This window comes from Vombatus ursinus, unplaced genomic scaffold, assembly GCF_900497805.2.
Source record: "Vombatus ursinus unplaced genomic scaffold, bare-nosed wombat genome assembly UNPS02012958.1, whole genome shotgun sequence".
Classification (NCBI taxonomy): domain Eukaryota; kingdom Metazoa; phylum Chordata; class Mammalia; order Diprotodontia; family Vombatidae; genus Vombatus; species Vombatus ursinus.
In genome coordinates, this window is record NW_020952736.1 from 83,630 (window position 1) to 106,192 (window position 22,563).

A 22,563-nucleotide genomic window follows, 5' to 3' on the forward strand; every position below is an offset into this window, starting at 1 on the left:
CTCTCTCTCTCTCTCTCTCTCTCTCTCTCTCTCTCTCTCTCTCTCTCCCCCCCCCTTCTTTCCTCTCCCTTCCTCCTTTGATGGCACTTCATTGAAGTCATACCCACAAACTATGAGTGTCACCCATGGATCTGTCCCTGGTCCTCTTCTTTTTTTTCCCTTTGTTCTTTTTTTCTTTTCCCCCCCTTCTATTCTTGAGTATCATTTAGTGAGCTAATCAACTCTCATGAGTTTAGTTATCATCACTATGCAGATGACTCCCAGATTTATTTACCCATTTATTTTTTATCCTCTCTCTTGAGCTCTAGTCCCTAATCACCAAATTTCTTTTGGATATCTCAAATTGTATATCCCATAGGCAGCTGAAATTCAACTGGCCCCAAACAGAACTCATTATTCCCCACCCTGAACCCTCCCCTCTTTCCAACTTTCCTATTATTGTCAAGGATACCACCATATTACTAGTCACTCAGGCTTACAACCTCATTATTATCCTCATCTCCTCTTTCACAATCACTCCACATATCCAATTTGTTGCCAAGACTCACCATTTATACCTTTACATCTCTCATATATGTCTCTTTCTTTCCACTGACACAGCCACCACATTGGTGCAGGCTCTCATCACTCCTTTCTGGACACTCTTATTGTAATAGCCTTCTGGTTATCTGCCAATGATAATCCACTATACACTCAGCCCCCAAAGTGATTTTTCCCAAAGCAAAGGTCTGACCATGTCACCTCCCCACCAATTCAATAAATTCCAGAGGCTCCCCATTACCTGTAGGATCAAATATAAAATATTGTTTGACTTTTAAAGACCTTCACAACCTGTTGTTGTTCAATCATGTCCAACTCTTCCTTACCCATTTGAGGTTTTCTTGGCAAAGATACTGTAGTGGTTTGTCATTTCTTTCTCCAGTCCATTTTACAGATGAAGAAACCGAGGCAAAGAGGGTTAAGTGACTTGCCCAGGGTCACACAGTTAGTCTGAGGCCAGATTTGAACTCAAGAAGTCAGCCTTTCTGATTCCAGGCCTGGCACTCTATCCACTGTGCCAACTAGCTGTCCCTCCTGACCCTTTCCTATTCAATTTTCTTAAACTCCATTCATTTGCCTCCATGTATTCTAAAATTCAGTGACACTGGCCTCTCTCCTTCCTGTTCCTTGCACATGACATTCCATCTCTGGGCTTCATGACTTTTCATTGATTGTCTCTTATGCCTGGAATGCTTTCCTTCCTTACCTCCCACTTCTGGCTTCCCTGCCTTCCTTCATGACTCATTTCAAATCCCATCAAGGGCAAGAGGCCTTTCCCTGTTACCCCCTGCCCCAGCCCCTGCTAGTGCCTTCTTACTTCTTATTTACAATGTGTATATCTTATAGGTACAAAGTTGTTCACTTGTCTCCCCCATTAGAATGTAAGTTTCCTGAGGGCAGGACTCTTTATATATTTTTTTTGCCATTCTTTATATCCTTAGCATTTAACACTTGTGCCTGACACATAGTAAACATCTAATAAATGCTTGTTGACTGCCAGACTGATCTATTCCACAGATTCTCTACAGTCAATATAATCTATTTCAGTCTCTGCCAATTTTCCTGGGTGCTGGGGGAGGGGACAACTGTATCCACCTGCTAGCTTCAGTCTTTTCTTCTGTGGTGGAAGGAAGTTCTTCTGTTCTGACTTCAATCCACTTCCTTCCTAGGCCATTTGGTGGAGAGGGGGTAAGAAGAGACTTAATGACATGCTCTCCTTAATGATCCTTCAAACCCATCATCTGGGATGGGATTTATAACCATTCATAAACAAACCTCTAATAAAGTAGGTTAGTAGGATGAACACAACAGCATCCCCCCCGTCATCCCCAACCCTTATTCCAAAAGCCTGGAAGGCTAGCTCCCTTACAGACCCCCCCTTTCTATGTGGCCTTGAGTAAATGGATTAATTACTCAGTGTCCATCCTCAGGAGACTTCCAACTGCCTCTACCCTATCCTTGTGTATCCCTCCCCCAGATCATCTTAGCTGCCAGAATGTACACTGAGCTGAGCTTTCCTTCCCACGGAGCTAATTAGAGCCTACAAGATGCTTTGAGATCACTCAGTGTAGGGTGCTTGCCAAGACAGATTTACTGGTGGGAATAAGGAGGAAAGGGAATTGGCTAAGACCATGGCATTCTAGGCTCTGATGCTGACATTATGAGGATCTCAGTCAACACAGCTTTGAGTCTCAGAGCACTTTAACATTTTCCCTATCACCCACCTAGTTATACCTAAAGGGAAGTCAATGCATTTTGTCCCCTTTCCCCAGGAACATTGGTAGAAGAAAGTAAGCAGGATGGGTCCAGCAGTTTGGTCTCTTATCTGACTGATGGCCCTCCCCCACACTTTCCATGTCCTTTACCCTCTAGGTCCTCAAGTCACCATGGAAAGCTTACTTTTTTCCTATGACATTTATGGACTTACAACATATTTTCCCTACAACAACTTTGTGAAGTAGTTAGCACAAGTGTTATTGACCCATTTTATAGAAGGGGAAACTGAAAATGAGAGAGGTGATGTTACCTTTAATAACTTACAAGCCATTTTCCTTATATCAACCCTATGGGGCAGGAAGTATATTGTTACCATTTTACAGATGAGGAAACTGAAACTAAGGAGTGACACCCTAATCCTAATTCCCACAGGCACATTACAAGGAAGAGTTGAAGTAGAAATTGGAAACCATGTCCTCTGACACCAGCCGGGCAGCGATCCCTCTACATGACACTACACTGTCTCTTATGTAGAGACTCTGAATCCCCACTTACTTGGGCAAGGAAAAATGGCTGAGCTACATAAACCTGGACTAGGTGTCATGGTCTGGATTAAAAAATACTGAAGAAATAGAACCCTCAGTCATTTACATTTTATGTATGAGGCAAGATGAAAATGACATATCAACATAGGCAAAATAATGCAATTCCATCCACTTCAGTAGAGTCTGGTGTGTCTGCTTAGGAAGAAGCTGTGTGGTTTAGGAAGCAGCTCTTGTAAGAGACAGGAGGATACACTATGGGCCCCTTTGGCTTAAGCATTCAATGAGTACATGCTGAGAAGTAACTTAGCCTTTGAGATTGTCTCATCCTCCAATCGAGGAGCGGCAAGAATGATGAATTCAAAATCCAGGGGAACTGGGATTCAAATCCTGCTTCTGATACTTACTAGATATGTGACTTTGGGTAAGTCACCATCTTTGGGCTGAATTCAGTTTCCTCTTCTCTAAAACAATAATAACTGCATTTTATGTGTGCTGTAAAGCTTGCAAAACCCTTAACATACATTATCTCATTTGGTGATAATAATGCCTGTAGGGTAAAAATACTTTACAGGATGATTGTGAGGGCTAAATGAGATTAAATACATAGAAAAACAAGTTGCAAACCTTAAAGCCTATATAAGTGTCAGTTGTTTTAATGGGGGGGTTTTGTCTTCACAGGCCTATAGTCCCAGTCCTCTTGGTTCTGTAGCCTTGGAGCACTTGGGAAGTCCCTTCTGATATCTGACATTGATCTTTATCATCATATCATATCCCTCAAGGCCATTAAAATAACAGAGTTCTACCACTATTAGGTCTATAACCCAAGAAGATCAAAGAAAGAAGAAAAGAGCCCATTTGCACAAAAATATTTATAGCAGCTCTTTTTGTGGTGGCAAAGAATTGGAAATTGAGGGGATGTTCATCAGTTGGGTAATGGTTAAATAACTTCTGGTATATAAATGCAATGGAATACTATTGTGCTTTAAGAAAGGATGAAGAGGATAGTTTCAAAGAAACCTGGGAAGACTTGCATGAACTGCTGTAAAGTGAAGTGAGCAGAACCAGGAAAACAACATACATAGTAACAGCAATATTGTAAAGATAATCAACTGCAAAAGACTTAGTAACTGATCCATACAATGATTCACAGTAACTCCAAGGAACTCAGGATATAAAATGCTATCCACCTCCAGATTGACAACTGATGGACTTGGAGTACAGATTGAAGCATGATTTTTTTCCTTTTGTTCTTTTTCTTTTTCTTCCAGAACATGGCTAGTGCAGAAATATATTTTGCATTACTGTGTATGTATAATGGGTATCGTGTTTCTTGCCTCCTCGGTGGGGTGGGGGAGGGACTGAAGGGAGGGAGAGGTGTATCTAAAAATAAAACAAAAATTATAAAAAAAGAGATACACGTGGGAATGGGTCAAGCACAAGTGTTTTACTCAGTATTACTTTGGCTTTATTTAGCTTGACTAGAGGGGAACAATGAAGGTGGGGAAAGGTTTATATTCATTGTGGCTTTAACTTCCACATTCTTCATACACCGGAGTCTTCAAGTTACCTGAGGACAGCCAAACATTCTCTCCAAATTACCTCCGTCTCTTCATTATCAAAACTACTGGGACATAAGCTGTGGAGTACTCTCACTCCCAGGTCGTTCAAGTTTGAAAGGCAATCTGTGATATTTTGATGGCAGCGGAGTTATCTTTCTACCAGTAGCTTCTTTTTTATTATGCTCCTTTAAAAATTACTTTTATTGAAAGTTTTTGTAATGTCATATTCATTTCCAAGTGTATCCCACCCAACCCAGTAAGCTATTCCTTATAATAAGGATTTTACAAGCAAAGAAAAGGAAATATTTCAACAAAACCAAACAACACACAGACCATGACAGTATATCTAAGTTTCAATTAGTGAGAATAATGAATCTTGTGAAGTTATCACAGGAACTGGAATTCACACTATTTGAAGTTATAAATACCTAAAATATAGTCATAGTTTCCAGCCTTGTGAAAATAGGCTGGGGGAAATTTCAATAATTTGATCACTTCCTGGGATTCTTTGTTCTTAGTAATCAGGACCTCACTGTATATGTAATATTCCATACCTTTTAACAATACTTTCTTGAGCAAATAACAAAATGTTTACTTTGTTCAAAGCTAGACCAAAGTATTGTGCAGAGAGAAAGTGGTTTAGATGGCAAGAGGAAGCAGGCTAGGATTAAATATGGGTCACAAATGATCCTGAAAATGAGTTCTCCACACACATGAAGAATGGGAAGGTGACTGTCATGGCAAATCTATGTGTTTCCTCATCTGTTAAAATGAGCTGGCCTCCAAACTCTCTTCCAGTTCTAAGACTATGACACTATTATCTAGAAAAAGGGTCCATCTTTCCTCAGGAGTAGGGATGGGAAGGAAACTCAGTAGATAGTCCTGAACCCTAGGCTTACTGTCTCCATGAAACACTTCATAGGATCCTTGTATTTTTGAGTGGGAAGGGAACTTAATTCAATATCTTCATTTTATACATAAAAAAACCAAGACTGAAAGAGATGAAATGACTCATCCAAGGAAAGCCACAAAGCCAGGGTTCTCTGACCCAAAATCTACTACCCTTCCCACTACACCACACTAGCCTTCTGTCACCTGGCAAAACTACAGATAGCAAGGCTGAATGGAGCTGAGGCTGCATAAGTTTTCACCCCATTTGGTGATGAAAAGGATTTTGAGGGGTCAGTTCACTAGCTCCCCTGCCTCCAGGACAAAAGGTACTCTTAGGACCAGGTCCCATGAGATCAATTAGCAAGGATTTTTTAAGCACCTATTATGTTTCAGACTTTGGGCTAGGCTCTGGAAATGCTAAAACAAAAGCAAAAGGATTCCTAAAGTGCCTGGCACATAGTGGGCACTTTAAAGAGGATTTCTGTCCTCCAAGAACTTACATCTTACAGAGAGAAGTATATTCATTTTACACACACACACACACACAAACACACACACACACCCCCCACACACACACACCCCTTTTTGTTGATCTGCTGAACTACATGTTACCCCCTTCAGTTGTTGGTGCTTCACCCCCCCAAAAAAACCCCTTTATAATATTGATAGATAGAAAGACTTAAATAGATAGATTTAGGACAGCTAGGTGGCAGAGTAGATAGAGTGCCAGACCGGGAGTCAGAGAGACTCATCTTCCAGAGTTCAAGTCTAGCCTCTGACACTAGCTGTGACAAGTCACTTAACTTTGTTTACCTTAGTTCCTTCATCTACAAAATGAGCTAGAGAAGCAGATGACAAACCCTTCCAGTGTATTTGCCAAGAAAACCCCAAATGGGGTCACAAAGAGTCAGACACAACTGAAAACAATTGAACAATAACAACAACACATGTAGATTTAGAACCCCATATTAATATACAGATTTAGATTTCGAGTTAATGTATGTGTGTGTATGTATGTGTGTGTATAAAACAAAGTTATTTTGGGTGAAACACCAACAACTAAGGGATTTAGTAAAGACTTCTTGAAGGGGCTAACACTTGAGGCTCATTGAAAGGAGTTAGTTCCTTAATTTGGCAGATCAACAAAGACCATCCAAGTTTGCTCAGTCCTTTGGTCCTACTTCAAAGCTTGCATCTGAACTTCTTTAAGTGCCAAAGATTTATAAGACACTATGATGGGCACTCCAGGGAATCCAGTAATGTAGAAGATACTGTCCCTGCCTCCATCAAGTATATAATCCACAATCTTAAGCATACTATGACAATGACCGTAATACCAATGCCAATACAAATGGCCATAACTGACTTCAAAAAAATGTGTTTATTCATCAGGTTCCCCCTTCCTCTGGTGTAGGTCTCAACTCCTCTACATCTTATATTGAGCACCTAGATTTTTTTTATGGATTGCCATGAAGGTGGGGATCGATGCTATGGTAAGGAATTTTGACCTCAGCAAGGCTGGTTAAAATGGCAGACATGCACTGCTTTGCTTTTGAGTGGTTGGCATAACCCCCAAGAATCCCACAGTGAGACATCAGAGAGGGGCTTGGCTGGAGGGACCACAATATATAAAGCAATGTACGACACTGGGCTTCTTAGCCCAAGAAGTTCTAAAGTCCACTATAGAAAATTTTTGGACACCTTGGCCTTGACATAGCTCTTTTTCATATAGTATTTTATTTTTTCCAGTTGTAGGTAAAGACAGTTTTTAACATTCATTTTTTAATAAAATTTTGAGTTCCAAATTTTCTCCCTCCCTAAGACAGTAAGCAATTTGATATAGGTTATACATGTAGCACAACTCAAAGTCAATTCTTTCTCTTCTCTTGATCCTCCAATGTATGAATGAGGGACCCCAGCACTCTACAAACCCTCTGAGCTGGGAATTTGATCAGGCTTAGGTGGGGCTGCAGGAGTGGTTCCAGACAGGACTGCTGAGTCATTTCTGCCTCCAGTTCCATCCTCGTCACCCCCATAAAGTGAGGGTGCTAGAGGAAACCACATGAGTTTCACTAATCCACCTTCAATAGCACCCACCATATTACTGGCCTCATTATTTCTTAATGGGAGCTAGTCTGATTACAGACTGCCTAATTACAGTGGTAGGAGCCCTTTTAGTTAGGGGGAATTGGGGTGGGAAATGGAGGAGAAACTAAATCTGTTGGCCACCCCACTGCTACTCAGGATAAGAGATGAAATGAGGAGGAAGGCTTAGTTGGGCCTCAGTAACCTCAATGGAGTCATCCACTCATCGGAGACTCATTGTCTTTAAGCATTCAGTTCCTAACCCTTCAAAACAGGACCTTACAAGGAGGAGGGGAAAAAGTCCTGCCCCTCCTAGCTCTTTCAACATCTTCCCACTCCTCAGCCATATACATATTGACAATAATTACAAAAATGTCGTATTTAAATACATGGTGCTTTAAGGTTTGTAAAAGTACTTTCTTCACACCAATTCTATGCAATTGAGGTCCAAAAATGGAAAGAGACAAAGGCAAATAGATTATATCTATGCTGGCCCACATTATTGCCTCTTGCAACTAGCTGGTGAATTGGGTAAGGGGACCTCTTGACAGACTGTGGGGTTTTCACCCTACTTTCACTCCATTAAATATCTGTCTGATGGACAAAGTCTTCCACTGCATCTGGGGATATCTCCAGTCATCCTGATTGATATCTGGCCACTGGACCCAGATGGCTCTGGAGGAGAAAGTGAGGCTGGTGACTTTGCAGTGCCCTCTCTCACTTAAATCCAATTCATTTGCATGTCATGGCATCACCTCCCTGATGTCACGGTCCTCTTTGAGAACAAAGGACAAACAACAACTGTGAATTACCAAATTCACCGGTTATTTTGGTGTTTTTTCGATATCATCAGAGACCAAAACTGAAACGAGGTGATAGAGGAGGGCAGCTAGGGCAGAGTGTAAAGAGCATTAGATTTACAATCAGGAAGTATGACTTTAAATAATCCTAAATCTTCCCCATACTAGCTAGGTAGCCATGGACAGTCAAGTCCTGTGTTCTCTCTGGGCCTCCGACTATGTGATCTCCAGGGTCCCATCATTCTCCAAATCCTCTGATCCCATGAACCACGGAAGGTTGTGCCATATCAGAGGCCTCAAAGAAAGCAACAAGGCGGGGGAAACATCAACAATGAGACACTGAGTCACTGAGAATAAACCAGCAACATGTAAAAGGAGGAGGGGTCTGCCCTGCTAAAAAATGGCTTAGGGCAGGGTGACTAGTCCCAAAGAGATGTTTCTCTAAGCACCTCCCTAAGTAAAACCATGTCATTCTTCACCAATCTTTTTTTAATTAAATATTTTATTTTTCCCCAATTAAACATAAAAACAACTTTAACATTCTTTTTTTTTTCAAATTTTAAGTTCAGAATTCTCTCCCTCCACCTCTCCTCTTCCGTCTTCATTGAAAGGACAAGCATTTTGACATAGATTATCCATTCTCTACACCAGTCTTTAACCGTTTTTAATCTTCCCACCCCTTTCCTGTTCCCTTCCTAATTCTTTAAGACGACAACAACTTGTGACTTAGACACAGAATTGTTGTTCTATTGCTGTTCGGTCTTTTCAGTGAATCCAACTCTTTGTGACCCACTTGGGGTTTTCTTGGCAGACATACTTATGGAGTGGTTTGCTGTTTTCTTCTCCAGCTAATTTTACAGATGAGGTAAACTGAGGCAAACAGTGACTTGCCACGGTCACACAGCTAGTAAATGTCTGAGGCTGGATTTGAACTTAGGTCTTCCTGACTCTAGGCCCAACTCTGAGCCACCTAGCTACCGACTCTTCATTAATTAAGATATTGGAATATGGAAATAGTGACATAGATAATATAAAGTAATGGTTAATCAATAAATGACTCTTGGTTTTGGACTTCATTATATGATTTGTGAGGGGAGGGGTTAGTCCATTCCCACTATTTAAACTTCATTTGAACTTATACTTAAAGCAGTTTGCATTCACTGGGCAACCCAAATTATTGGGTGGGAGGGAAAGAAGAAGATACATGTTGGGGGACTAGGGCAGTCAAGATGAAGCTCTATAGCCCCTGCAGATAATCTACCCGCAAGTAATTGGAAGTTGATTGTGTCTCACCCAAGTTCTGAACCTGGTAATTTATGGAAAACTCTTCAATTGCCCCATCTCTCATTTGTCATCCCTGGTATATATATCTCAGGTTTCTTTCCCTCTCCTTTTTCATAAACTGGCTTATCCCATATGCTGGTAGAGTATTAAACTGTCTATAAAACTCCTTAAATTAATCTCTGGCAGCTTAAACATAATAAACGTGTGAACTGTCTCAGTTAATTGGCCTAAGGAATTGTGCTCGTCCCTGGAATCATATTTTTTCTTCCTCTCCCCTCTCCCCGTCGCCCTGAGCACATCAAACTGATATCTGGGAAAGGCTGGATCCTTAAGCACAATTAGACCAGATCTTGGGAAAAGTCGACTGAACTAGAGGGCCTAAATAATAGACGTAGCTCACATTTATAGAATGCTTTGAGGTTTACAAAGAGCTTCACTTCGCTCATGAAGTTGACGATTGTGTTAACAATGGACGGAGTACTGAATTTGACGTCAGAGGACCTGGGTTCACATTCTGCTCCCTCATTACTGCTGTGACCTTAGGTAAATCACGTATTTTCTCTGGGCCTCAGTTTCCTTATTCTACGGAGAAAAGGGTTTGAATCCAGACACAGACCTTACTCTTTGTTTTGCAGTCATGAGACCTCAGTTTGAGGGAACAATTTTTTTTTTTAGCCAATTGGGGTTAAGTGACTTGCCCAGGGTCACACAGCTAGTAAGTGTCAAGCGTTTGGTCTGAGGCTGGATTTGAACTCAGGTCCTCCTGACTTCAGGGCCGGTGCTCTATCCACCACACCACCTAGCTGCCCCAAGACCTCAGATTGAATGTAGGCAATGAACAGTCACTAACTGTATGACCATGGACAAGTCACTTCTCAGAACCTCAGTTTCCTCTTCTTCAAAATGGGGATAATCAGAATCAGAGATTTGGAGCTAGAAAGGATCTCAGCATTTATATACACACCCATTATGTGCTAGGCACTATACCAAGCACTTTAGAAATACTAAATGATTTGATCCTCACAACAATTCTTCCAGATAGGTACTGTTTTGTTTTTGTTGTTGCTGTTTTTTTTTTAACAGATTTTACAGATGAGGAAACTGAGGCCAACAGGGTTAAGTGACTTGCTCAGGATCACACAACTAATAAGTGTCTGAGGTCACATTTGAATTACATTCTTACTGACTCCAGGCCCAGTGCTCCATCCTCTGCACCACCTATTTGAATACAAAGATCAGTCCCTGCTCTCACAAAATTTACATTTTATTGATAAGGTCAAGGAGTTTAATTCCCCCTTCAGACCAGATAGCTGAACCAAGCGCATAGCTTGCATCCCTGGAAGAGGGATAATGGAGGCAGGAAGAGGATTTAAACTCAGGAAGATGAGTCTTCCTGACTTCAGGGCCAGTACTCTATCTATGCCACCTAACTGTTTCAGGCACACCATTCTTGCAGAGACAGAGAGAGGGAGAGGAAGAAAGAAACAGAGACAGAGACAGAGAGATACAAAAACAGAGACAGACAGAGACAGAGACAGAGAGACAGAGACAGAGAGATACAGAAACAGAGACAGACAGAGACAGAGACAGACAGAGACAGAGACAGACAGAGACAGAAAGAGCTGGACCCAGAATCTAGAAGACCTGAACTCAGATCTAGCCTCAGACATTTACTAGCTGTTTGACCCTGGACAAACCATTTAAGTTCTGTTTGCCTCAGTTTCCTCAACTGGAAAATGGAAATAATAATAGCACCTAACTCACAGGGTTGTTGTGAGGATCAGATGAGATAATAATTGCAAAGCATAGCATCTAGCACATAGTAGGTATTATATAAATTCTTATTCCCTTATCTTACCCTCCCCATTTTCCAGGTTTGTACCTTTAGTATTATCTTCAACTCATTTCCCTCACTTAACATTCCAGTTGGTTACCAAATCTTGCCATTTCTACCACTAAAATATCTTTTAATATATGCTTTCTACTCATCTATTTACCACCTTAGTCCAGGCCCTCATTACTTCTTTTTTTCCTTTTTTTTTTTTTTTTGGGGGGGCAATCAGGGTTAAGTGACTTGCCCAGAGTCACACACACAGAGCTAGTGTCTGGGGTTGGATTTGAACTCAGGTCCTCCTGACTCTAGGGTCAGTGCAGCCACCTAGCTGCCCTACCCTTGTTACTTCTTGCTTAGATTATTGCCACAGCCTCCTAAGTGGTCTCCTTGTCTCAAGTCCCTCCACTTTAACCTGTCCACTACACCGCTGTGAAAGTGATTTTCCTTAAGTGAAGAGTTGACTATGTCACTTCCTACTCAATAAATTCCAGTGGCTCCCATTGCCTTTAGAATCACATAACCTGGTCCAAGCCAATCTTTCTTACCCCCGTTGTATATTAGTGTCCTTCCCCAACTCTGTGATCCAGCCAAACTGGCCTTCTCTCTGTTCCTCATACACAACATTCCATCTTCCATCTATCATCTCCCAGCCTTTGCACTGGCTGTCCCCTGTGCCTGGCATGCCCTTACCTCTGCTTTACAGAATCTCTCTTTTCCTTCAAGACATAGCTCAAACATTACCTTCTACATGAAGTCTTTCCTCATCTCCTTAACTCTCCCTCTCAAACTGCTTTGTATTTATCTACTTTTGTATGTATTTGTATGAATTCTCTTTGTATTTATTCTGGATTTATTGATATATACCTATATCTATCTCTATACCTAGGATTTGGAAGGCTAGGCAAAGACATTTAAAGAACTTTGTCAGCAGGGGAGAAAGGAATGCCATCTCCTTCTGTCTCTTGCCATTCATCTGACACTATTTTAAAGTTATGTTTTGGCCAGGGATCCTCATTTTTAATTATTCATTTCTTTTTTGGGGGGTGGGGGTTGGGGTGGAAGGGTTAAGTGTAAAAGCTGCCATCTCTTAGCCGGCTTCCAGTCCAAATCAGGCCCACACACTGCCTGGCTTTGCAAGACTCGGGGGAGGCTCAGGCTGCCCCACAGCCTCTAGGACTTGCTCTGTGATGGTGAACAGGGAGACTGCCTGGCAATTAAAGGCAGACACAAGCAAGCCAGGCTTGCCTGGCCCACCCCCAAAGCGGGCTAGACTTGAATAGGTTTTCAAAGAGATTCCGATCCTGACAAGATGAAGCTTATTTCCGCCTGCCTCACCTTGCCAGAGAGGAAAGAAAAGACAGTGGGAGGGAAAGTGGGGGGCTGCGCCCACCTGCACACACACACACACACACACACACACACATAGGCATTAATATGTGTGAATAAAGATTAGAGAATGTGACAGAATGTGGTTGATTTGTGTATAAATGTGTTTGGGGCAGGGGGTGTTGTATGTATATACATACAGGTGCACTGTATGTTCAGATATTGACACAGGTAGAGTGTGTGTGTGTGTGTGTGTGTGTGTGTGTGTGTGTGTGTGTGTGTCTTCATCTATATCTTCGTGGGATAGCATGGTTCAGTGGAAAAAACAATGAACTTGGAAGTCAGAGGGCCTGGGTTCAAAAATCCAGCTTTGCCACTTCCTGCTCAGGGTCCAAGGTCCCTTGCCTGGACCTTACTTTCTTCATCTATCAAAATGATAAGATTGCATTGGTTGAGGGCCTCTCCAGTCCTATAACTGTGATCCTGGGGCAGTGCTTTCTGCCAAATGAGAGGGGAGAAGAGTTGTCTATAACCACATCTCTATTCCCAAGGCAAAGTGGAAAACTGAAGCAATTATCTAGATTTAGCTCAAACAAAATGATGAGCCAGAAGGAATAAATTTCCAGAATATTTGGGTAAAAGTCTCAGGTTTCCATCTTCTACTTGGCATATGGCACCAAGTTCATTTGTCTTTCCATTCAAATCTATCCATCTTAGGAAAAGATTGACTGAGAAAATTCTGGGCACTGGGAAGGGAGCAAAGGGAATAGGAAAAATGCCCCGGAGAGATAAAATGTGAGCTCCTTTAGGGCAGGAACTGTCTCTGCTTTTTTTTTTTTTAATCCTCAGCACTTAGCAAAGTGTCTGGCACATAGTAGGTGCCTAATAAATGCTTGTTGACTGACTGATTGACTGGCTAAACTTAGGGGGCTCTGAACTGAGGAAGACAGAAAACAGGTAGAGGCAAGGACAGGAAGCAACCTGGTAGAGTTCTGGGCAGGACTGGGTTTGGGAGGGGAACCTGGCCAGGACTGTGGGACAACAGGGGTGGGCATTAGCCCAGAAGAGGGGTGTATGGAACAGAGAATTGTAAAAACTCAACTCACCCCGTATTTGTTGAGTCACTGGTCTTTCAGGATCACACACTGTATTTGGGAAAAAAAAACTCAAAGGGACTCCAGGAAGTTTTGGATTTTAAATTCATTGTGTTCCTGGGGTCTTAAAGCCTAACACATATGTAGGGCTGTGTCTATGTCTGTATTGAACAGCATGGTTCAATGGAAAATCAGAAGACCTGGTTCAAAAACCTGGCTTTGGATTTTTGGCAAAAAGGCAAAAATAAGGCAAAGATCTGAGTACTCTAGGGGTCAACTTCACCCACGAGAACAATGATAGGAATTGTCAAATTGGAGGGCAAAGGTGGGTGAAGTAAAGTTGGGGCCTTTATTAGTCAGTATTGAGGGAGCAAAGGTATGAAATTTGAGGTGATGAAAAGCAAAAACTGTCTATAGATGATACTGTTTCATCAGGGAACATGTTTCATGGATAGGAAAGTGATTCCAGATCACCTCCAGGATGGCATTTATAAGTGAGTACTGACAATACAACCTTTCAGAATTGGAGGAAACTCCAGGGGCCATCTGGTCCTACCCTTTGTCAATGCTCTTCTACTGAAAGTGTCCATGCAATCTCTGCTTGGCTACCTCCAGTGTCAGGGAGCTCACTTACCTACTGAAGAAGCCTCTTTTGGGAAACTCCATGTAGACTTAGGGAATGATTTTTATTGAGTTGAAATCCCTTTCATAACTTATTTCTATTATTCCTATTTTTGCATAAGTATATACATATAGATATTTTGTGGACACTGAATAAAAACCATCTACGTTGTTTGGGAGCAGAGAAATGGAGAAAGCTTCCTGGGAGACGGGGAATTTTTTTTTATTCATGTAAGGGTGGTTTAAATTGTATGGGAACAAATTAATCCAGTGTCTAAATAGGCAGTGAGTGAGAAGGCAGAGTCCAGGCAGTCTCTCCCACCCCTTGACTCATAATACCTCATGGTTGTTTTTAATTCTGTCACTACATACAGGTTACTCACCTCCCCTATAAGAGCAGTCTGTTCTCACATCTAAGTTGGGGATGCCCCCTTCGATGTTCCATTTAGTTCCTCACAGACCAATTAATTATATCTTTCAGATTTCCCCAGGTCTGGGTGTGTAAGGCTAGGGTCTCCGAGCATCTTGATTGTTGAGGCATCTGCCCCACCTCGCCTGGATTGCCCATCTCCTCCCCCTCCCATTGCCTACAGAAGCTGAACTTCTCAGGACAGAGATATGCAGTGCCAAGTAAAGTGGGAGCTTGGGAACTGAGCTGAGTGGGGTCTCTTGGGATTCCAGCCCATTCTTCATCCCTGTAGTTACTAGTTACTAGGCACCTAGTAACAAAAGTGGTTGACATTTCTCTGGTGCAGTTTTTAAAAATTAATTTCTAGTTTTCCACATTCACTTTGGTAAGATTTTGAGTTCCAAATTTTCCCCTTCTCCCCAAGACAGCATGCAATCTGATACAGTCTATATATGTGCAATCATATTAAACATTCCACATTAGTCATGTTGTGAAAGAAGAATCAGAACAAAAGGGAAAAACTACGAGAAAGAGAAAGCAAAAAAAAAGAGAAAATAGTATGCTTCAATCTTTTGGTGCAATTTTTGTAAAGTGCTTTAGATACAGATCTTAGGCATGAGGTAGGTACTAGGGTTATTATCATCTGTATTTTATAGCTGAGTCCTGGGTGGCCTTTTTCTCATTAGCTAATACCTCAAGTTGACTGCTGTAGCCAACCTCATGGTCTGAGGTGCTACCAATGTATGAATTTCTACCAAGAGAAGTGAGGCTAAGTGATAAATCAAGTCAGGATTAGTATTTAATGTTGTTGTTGTTGTTAACTAAATAGCACTTTACAAATATCTCATTTTATCCTCACAAGGACTCTGACAGAAAGGTGCTGTTTTATTCCCAGTTTACAGATGAGGAAGCTGAGGCAGACTGAGGTTAAGTGACTTGCCCAAGGTCACACAACTGGAAAGTATATGAGGCTGAATTTGAATTCAGGTCTTCCTGACTCCAGCTCAAGCACTCTATCCATGTCACTACCTAGCTGCCTCGTTAATGTTATTGTTATTATTATTTATTTTATGCTAAAATTGTAAGTTAATTCCTGTTTTGGGAGACTCTTTTCCCAAGCAGAAGACACTTTTATATTAAGAATGGTTTATTGCAAGTTTTTTTGTTTGCATGTTTAGAGTTAATGGGTTTCTTTGAAGCATGGTTGCTTGTAGCCTCATAAACTTGCTTGTTAAAAGTGCAATAGGATTTTTCTTTTCTTCTAACTTCTGCAAACCACCTTTCCCCACCTCCACCCGCACCCTACAGACAAACACACTCTAAGTAGCATCTGTCAAGGTTGTTCTCAGGATATTTATTAGTATCCAAGCTGAGCAGACGGCTCTTCTTGGGATAACTCCCAATGTCACCAACTGTGTATCATCTTCAGGTTAATTACATGAACCAGACCATCACAGGCTTCCTTCAAGACAATCAGGTACCTATGTCTAAGACCACTGAGTGTCTTAGTATGGAAAAGACCGTCCGCAAGCTAGATTCATGTGCCCTGGCCCATTAGTACTCAGATAAAACTGCCCACAAACACGGGCACATATGCCATCCATTGGTGCTCCTAAAATTTCAAGAACACCTGAAGATCAGGGGTTTACTGATAAGGAATGATGGCAGAAGAGGAGATCTTTTTGCTATATTTGCAAGAGCAATATTATCTCTAATCACATTACTGCTGCCAACTCATCCCGTGTCCTTCACGTAGATACTACTAGTCAGATTGGTGTAGAAAAAGTTGACAGAAGACCAGGAGAGATTCTACAGGCCCAGCAGAGTGTGCCCTGGAAGTACCTAAGAGGGTCTCGGCAGCTTTTGCCTTCCCTGCACTTATTATTTACCTGACATTTGGCCAGTTGTAATTTATCTACTGCAATATATTTCAATAAGCACCCCCCCCCTTAGAATATATGTGAATTATTTGTTGGGTTGTGATGACATCTTTCTGGTAGTATAAGAGTAATGTGGATCACAGGGCTTATTCATGTAGAGAACATGGAGAATGGGCAGAAGAATCGAATTACTTCCGTATTTCTTAGAATTAGTCCCAGGAATCTACGACAAAATGAGCAAACTGAGGTTCTGGAGAATGTAAGTAACTAGCTCGTGTTTGCATCGCTGCTGTGAGAGGAAGAACGTGAACCCATGTGAACCCAGTGTTCCACCTACGATGCCACGTTGCCTCTCGGTAGACTAATGACTCTCACATACACTGATGATCCTTAGTTGGAAGGGAAAGATATCCAGGGGTGGGGAACCTGTGGCCCTGAGGCTACCTGTGGCCCTCTAGGTCCTCAAGTGCAACCCTTTGACTGAAAATTTCACAGAACCAATCCCCTTAATGAAAGGATTTGTTGGGGCAGCTAGGTGGTGCAGTGGATAGAGCACTGGCCCTGGAGTCAGGAGGACCTGAGTTCAAATCCAGCCTCAGACCCTTGACACTTACTAGCTGTGTGACCCTAGGTAAGTCACTTAACTCCATTGCCTAACCAAAAAAAAAAAAAAAAAGGATTTGTTCTATAAAACTTGGACTTGGTCAAAGGACCGCCTTTGAGGACCTAGAGAGTCATCCCTGGCTATAGACAAAAGCCAAATGTAGTTTATTGAGTGGCAAAAAGGGGAGAGGGGAATCAAAGTCACCCTTACTATGGGCAATATACGTTAGAGATTTTTCACCCCCCAGCCCCTGGTCCAGATATGGCAATAAGAATTATATATGTATGTATGTATGTATGTATATGTATATGTAAATGACATTAGTTATTGACAGCAAATATATAATGTATATATGTACATATAACTAGGGCAACTAAGTGACGCAGTGGATAGAATGCCAGGCCTGAAGTCAGAAAGATTCCTCTTTGTGAGTTCAAATCCAGCAACAGACACTTGCCTTGTAATCCTGGGCAAGTCATTTAATCCTGTTTGCCTCAGTTTCCTCCTCTGTAAAATGCACTGGAGAAGAAAATGGCAAACCAGTCCAGTCCTTTGCCAAGAAAGCCCTAAAAGCTGTCATGAAGAGTTAGATACAACTGAAAAACAACTAAACAACCACAAATATATAACCAATATAGTTTATATAAAATATATTTAAATTATACATGTAACCTAAGCCTCAAAACCCATTTGTATGGGATTCTCTTCTTTGGCAGAGATCACATCCCTCTTCCCAGATTACTAAAATAGAAACTTCAAGGAATTTCCCCTTGAATGAAACATGATACTCTCTCTTGGTTGAGTTTTCTCACTCCCAATGGGAGATTTATTTACTATGTGGATTGTCAGGTATATATTCTCATACTTTTTTTCTGATTTGTTTTTGTTATTATCTTGGGTAAAGTGCTGGCTCCTGGACATGTCATCTAATCCTCAGGGTCTTTCTTTCTCTGGGGACCTGAAGAGAATCTGGAATATTGAGTCTTCTCTCTTGAAGCTAAAAGCCAAGAAGACCAAGATGTCTCTTCTTTCCGGATTTCACCAATTCCACCCCTCACATGGGAGTATTGAGTAGTCAATCTCTACGACTAAGGAGAGTCTCATACAAATGGGCTTTGAGGCTCACGTTACTTATACATAAAATCTGCCCCCAGCAGTGGTTATCCTGTTTGTCTTCAACTGGAATTACAAATGAGTAAGAAATAATAGCCAACTTCATGTTAGATTTATTTTTCCATTTTATATTTATTAACAAGATTTTGTTTTCTTTATTGTTCATCAATGCACACGTTGGATTTCCCCAGTAAGTTCCTTCAGTATGGTACTATAATTTTTTAATTTGTAGTCTCAATGTCTTTTACATATAGATATTTAATAAATATTTGTTGAATTGAGTCACAATCAGAAGAATATGTGTGTAACATTCAGGACATATGATAAAAATCTTTAGATTTTAGATTTTTTTTTAACCTGCATGAAGTAAAAAAAAGATGAGAAAAATTACGCAACTTAAGAGATCAATTGATGAAGATCTTTTCCATCCTTGGTTACAGCTTGTACAGCTAAATAGAAGATCCCACTTTACTTACCTGAAATAAAAATGAAATACAGACTAGTGTTAGCATGTTCAAATAGATAGAATTTCGTGAATTAAATTCATTTTCTAAGAACCTTTCATTGGCAAACTGGTGACTTGAGCTGGTGAAAAAAAGGCCTAAGGAAGGAAACAGGAAAGAGAAATTAACTAGTCTTGTAAAGCTTTTTAAAACCAATTTCTTATTTTTCAAACACTGGTTTCATGAAAGATATGATTCACCTCCACTCAATGTCATTTACTTTATTGATATTTCATGACTGATTAAAAAATCCCCAGGGCATATCCAGGAGAGATCCCAATAGTGTGGGTACAGTCAAACTGGGAGCAATGGGGCTCAGCTTGGGTGCTGGATTCAGCCACGTGTACATACCCTTTCCCGGTTAGGCCATGGTCAGAACTCCACGGAAAGCCAGCGTGCTGGAAGAATATCAGAAGCACCTAACCTAACCTGTAGGTGAACGGGAATCTTTGTCTAAAGCATTGCCCCATTATCACTAGACCTCTAGTGAAGGGAAGCCCCTATATGTGTCCTGTGGCAGCCCCTTCTGCTTGGAACAACTTGAATTTTTAGAAAGTTTTCCTTTGTACGAGGAATTCAAATCTCTCTCTCTTTTACTGCCACCATTGTTCCTAACTCTGCTCTCTGGGGCCAAGCAAAACAAGCCTAATCTGTCTACTACATGACAGCTCCTCAAAGATTTAGATGGCTATCATATCCTCACCAAGTTTTATCTTCTTCAGGTGAAACACTCCCAATTACTTTAACAAATACGTCTTTGTCATGATTGCCAGTACCCTCATCCAACCTGACTTCCCTCTTCTGGATATGATCCAGGTTGCCAGTAAATTTCTCAAAATGTGGCCCCCAGAACTGAACTCTCAGTGGTGGCCGTTTGACTATTGGTAATTTATTTAACCTCCCTGAGCCGACATTTCATCAGCTGCAAAATGTATAAGAGGGAGCATGGCACTATAGACATAGGACAATATCTGTAAAGCCCTTGGCATAGTTCCTGGCACATAGTAGACACTTAATAAATGCTTATTACTTTCCCTTCCCTCCCTTCTTGGAAGCAGGAAGATGAGTTCAAATCCAGCCTCAGACACTGTGTGGCCCCAGGCAAATCCCATAACATGTGTGCCTCAGTTTCCTCATTTATACAGTAGGGATAATAACAGCACCTACCTCCCAGGGTTGTTGTGAAGATCAAATGAGGTAATATTCATAAAGCTCTTAATAAACCTTAAAGTGCTATACAAATAATAGCTGTTATTATCATCATCATCATCATCATCTGAATGTGAAGGTTCTAGCACCCTTGATCTGGGTTCTATACCTTTCTTTATGCAGCCTCAGATTACTAATTCTTTGGGCTCTTAGGCTGTACTGTTGAGAAAAGTCACTGGTCACTAGTGAGTCATAGGACAATGCAATACTCCCTCTGACTTCTGAATTACTCAGGTAATTGTAATAATTTGGTTTTATGGCCCTCTTCAGCCATGTCTCCACATCCATGATTTCCCAATAATCCATCCTCTAGACCTTACCTTCACCTGGAATGACTTAGCTCATAGGATCAGAGATTTAGAGCTAGATGGTACCTTAGAGATCATCCAGTCCATTCCCCTCATTTTTACAGATAATCAAGGCACAGACTTTGGCCTGAATTATCAAGGCCCTGCCCTGAACTTCCCTTTCCCCATTCAAGCCTCTCTCAATTGCTTACCAACTTTATTTTTCTTGGTTCCCCAAAAGAGACTTTCCATTTTAGTCAAACTTATGTAGTCCCTTCCTCCTGTATGAAGGAGGACTTTTTCCCATAAAGTTTCTGGTTAGGACATCAGGCTCACTCCTCACTGTTCTAGTCCTCCCTAAAAAGCTAAATCCAACTTTCCTTCCTTCAGGAAGCCTACCACATGAAATCCCATCTGATTCTGACCTCTTCTTTCTTCTAACCTCTTTTTGCCCTTAGCCCTTAGAATACAGTTTGCATGCAAATTCTCTTAAACTTTTTTTTTTTTGGTGAGGCAATCGGGGTTAAGTGACTTGCCCAAGGTCACACAGCTAGTACGTCTCAAGTGTTTGGTCTGAGGCCAAATTTGAACTCAGCTCCTCCTGACTTCAGGGCTGGTGCTCTATCCATTGCGCCACCTAGCTGCTCCTCTCTTAAACTTTTTGATCTAGTGCTCAGAATATGCTCTTAAATCATTATCTTTCCATGTGTCTTTTCTTACCAACTAGGCTACAAATCCCCCGAGGACAGGACCAATGTTTTCTTTCTTCCTTCCTTCCTTCCTTCCTTCCTTCCTTCCTTCCTTCCTTCCTTCCTTCCTTCCTTCCTTCCTTCCTCCTTTCTTTCTTTCTCTTTCTTTCTTCCCTCTTTTCTTTCTCTCTTTCTCTCTCTCTTTCTTTTTTCTTCCTTCCTTCTTTCCTTCCTTCCTTCCTTCCTTCCCTCCTTTCTTCCCTCCCTCCCTCCCTTCCTCCTTTCTTTCTTTCTCTTCCTTCTTTCCTTCCTTCCTTCCTTCCTTCCTTCCTTCCTTTCTTTCTTTCTTTCTTTCTTTCTTTCTTTCTTTCTTTCTTTCTTTCTTTCTTTCTTCCTGTCTTCCTTCCTTCCCTCCCTCCCTTCCTTCCTTCCTTCCTTCCTTCCTTCCTTCCTTCCTTCCTTCCTTCCTTCCTTCCTTCCTTCTTTTCTTTTCCTGCTATAGAACATCTAGTACAGTACAAACTGAAGATGCTGTTGACTAGTTGATAGATGAAAACTACCTTACTATACTCATGCTATCCCCAGCCTCCCCCTCCCTCCTCCTCCCATGGCCCTTCCCCCAGCACCCCAAGCTTCCCAGGATCTAGTACAGCCCAAGCTAGCCAAGCAGTTTAGTTGCTTTGATCGGCTTTTTTTTTAATGGTCATGCTATGTCTGTTCATTAGGGTTTTCGGTCATTAACTATATATTAAACTGAAGTTAGGGCAGGTGATTTCATAACCATATCATCCCGCCTGTCTTCTTATTTATTAAACTTTAGGCTATACAGAGGATTAAGAGCCAAACTTAGTTAGGTTCTTGCCAGATCCATTGGCCTTATATAAATTCCTGATGGTGAAGGGAAGATATGAGACAAAGACTTCAACCTGCCCACCTGTCCAGCTTGTATGCAGCCCCACCCCCCTACCCCCTGCCATGTGGCTAATTTCACAGAATCACAGAAGTTGAGAGATGGGAGGGTCCCAGAAGCCATCAATCTATCCCATACACTAAAATTATCCTCACTATGACATACCCAGCAAATGGTCATGCAGTCTTCCTGTGAAGACCTCCAAGAAGGAAGCCGTGCCTCTTGGGGCAGCATGTTATACCTTGAGACAGTTCTCATTGGGAGGACATTTTTCCAGACATCAAGCCCATTTGCTTCTTTACAACCTCCATCCATTGTTCCTAGTTTTGCCCTTCAGATACTTGAAGTCAGTTATCATTCCCCAGGGCAGCAAGGTGACAGAAAACCAAGCCTGGAGTCAGGAAGACCCAAAAACCTGAGTTCAAATCTGGCCTCAGACCCTTATTATCTGTGTGACCCTGGCACGTCACTTAACCCTGCTTGCCTCAATTTCCTCATCTGTAAAAGAAGGAAATAATAAACAAATCTAATATCTTTGCCAAGAAAACCCCAAATAGGGTCACAAAGAGTTGGACATGACTGAAAAATGACTGAACAACAAAAATCATTCCCCAACCCCAGCAGGTGTATGTTGGTAAATGCTGAACAATGAGCTCTCTGAGGA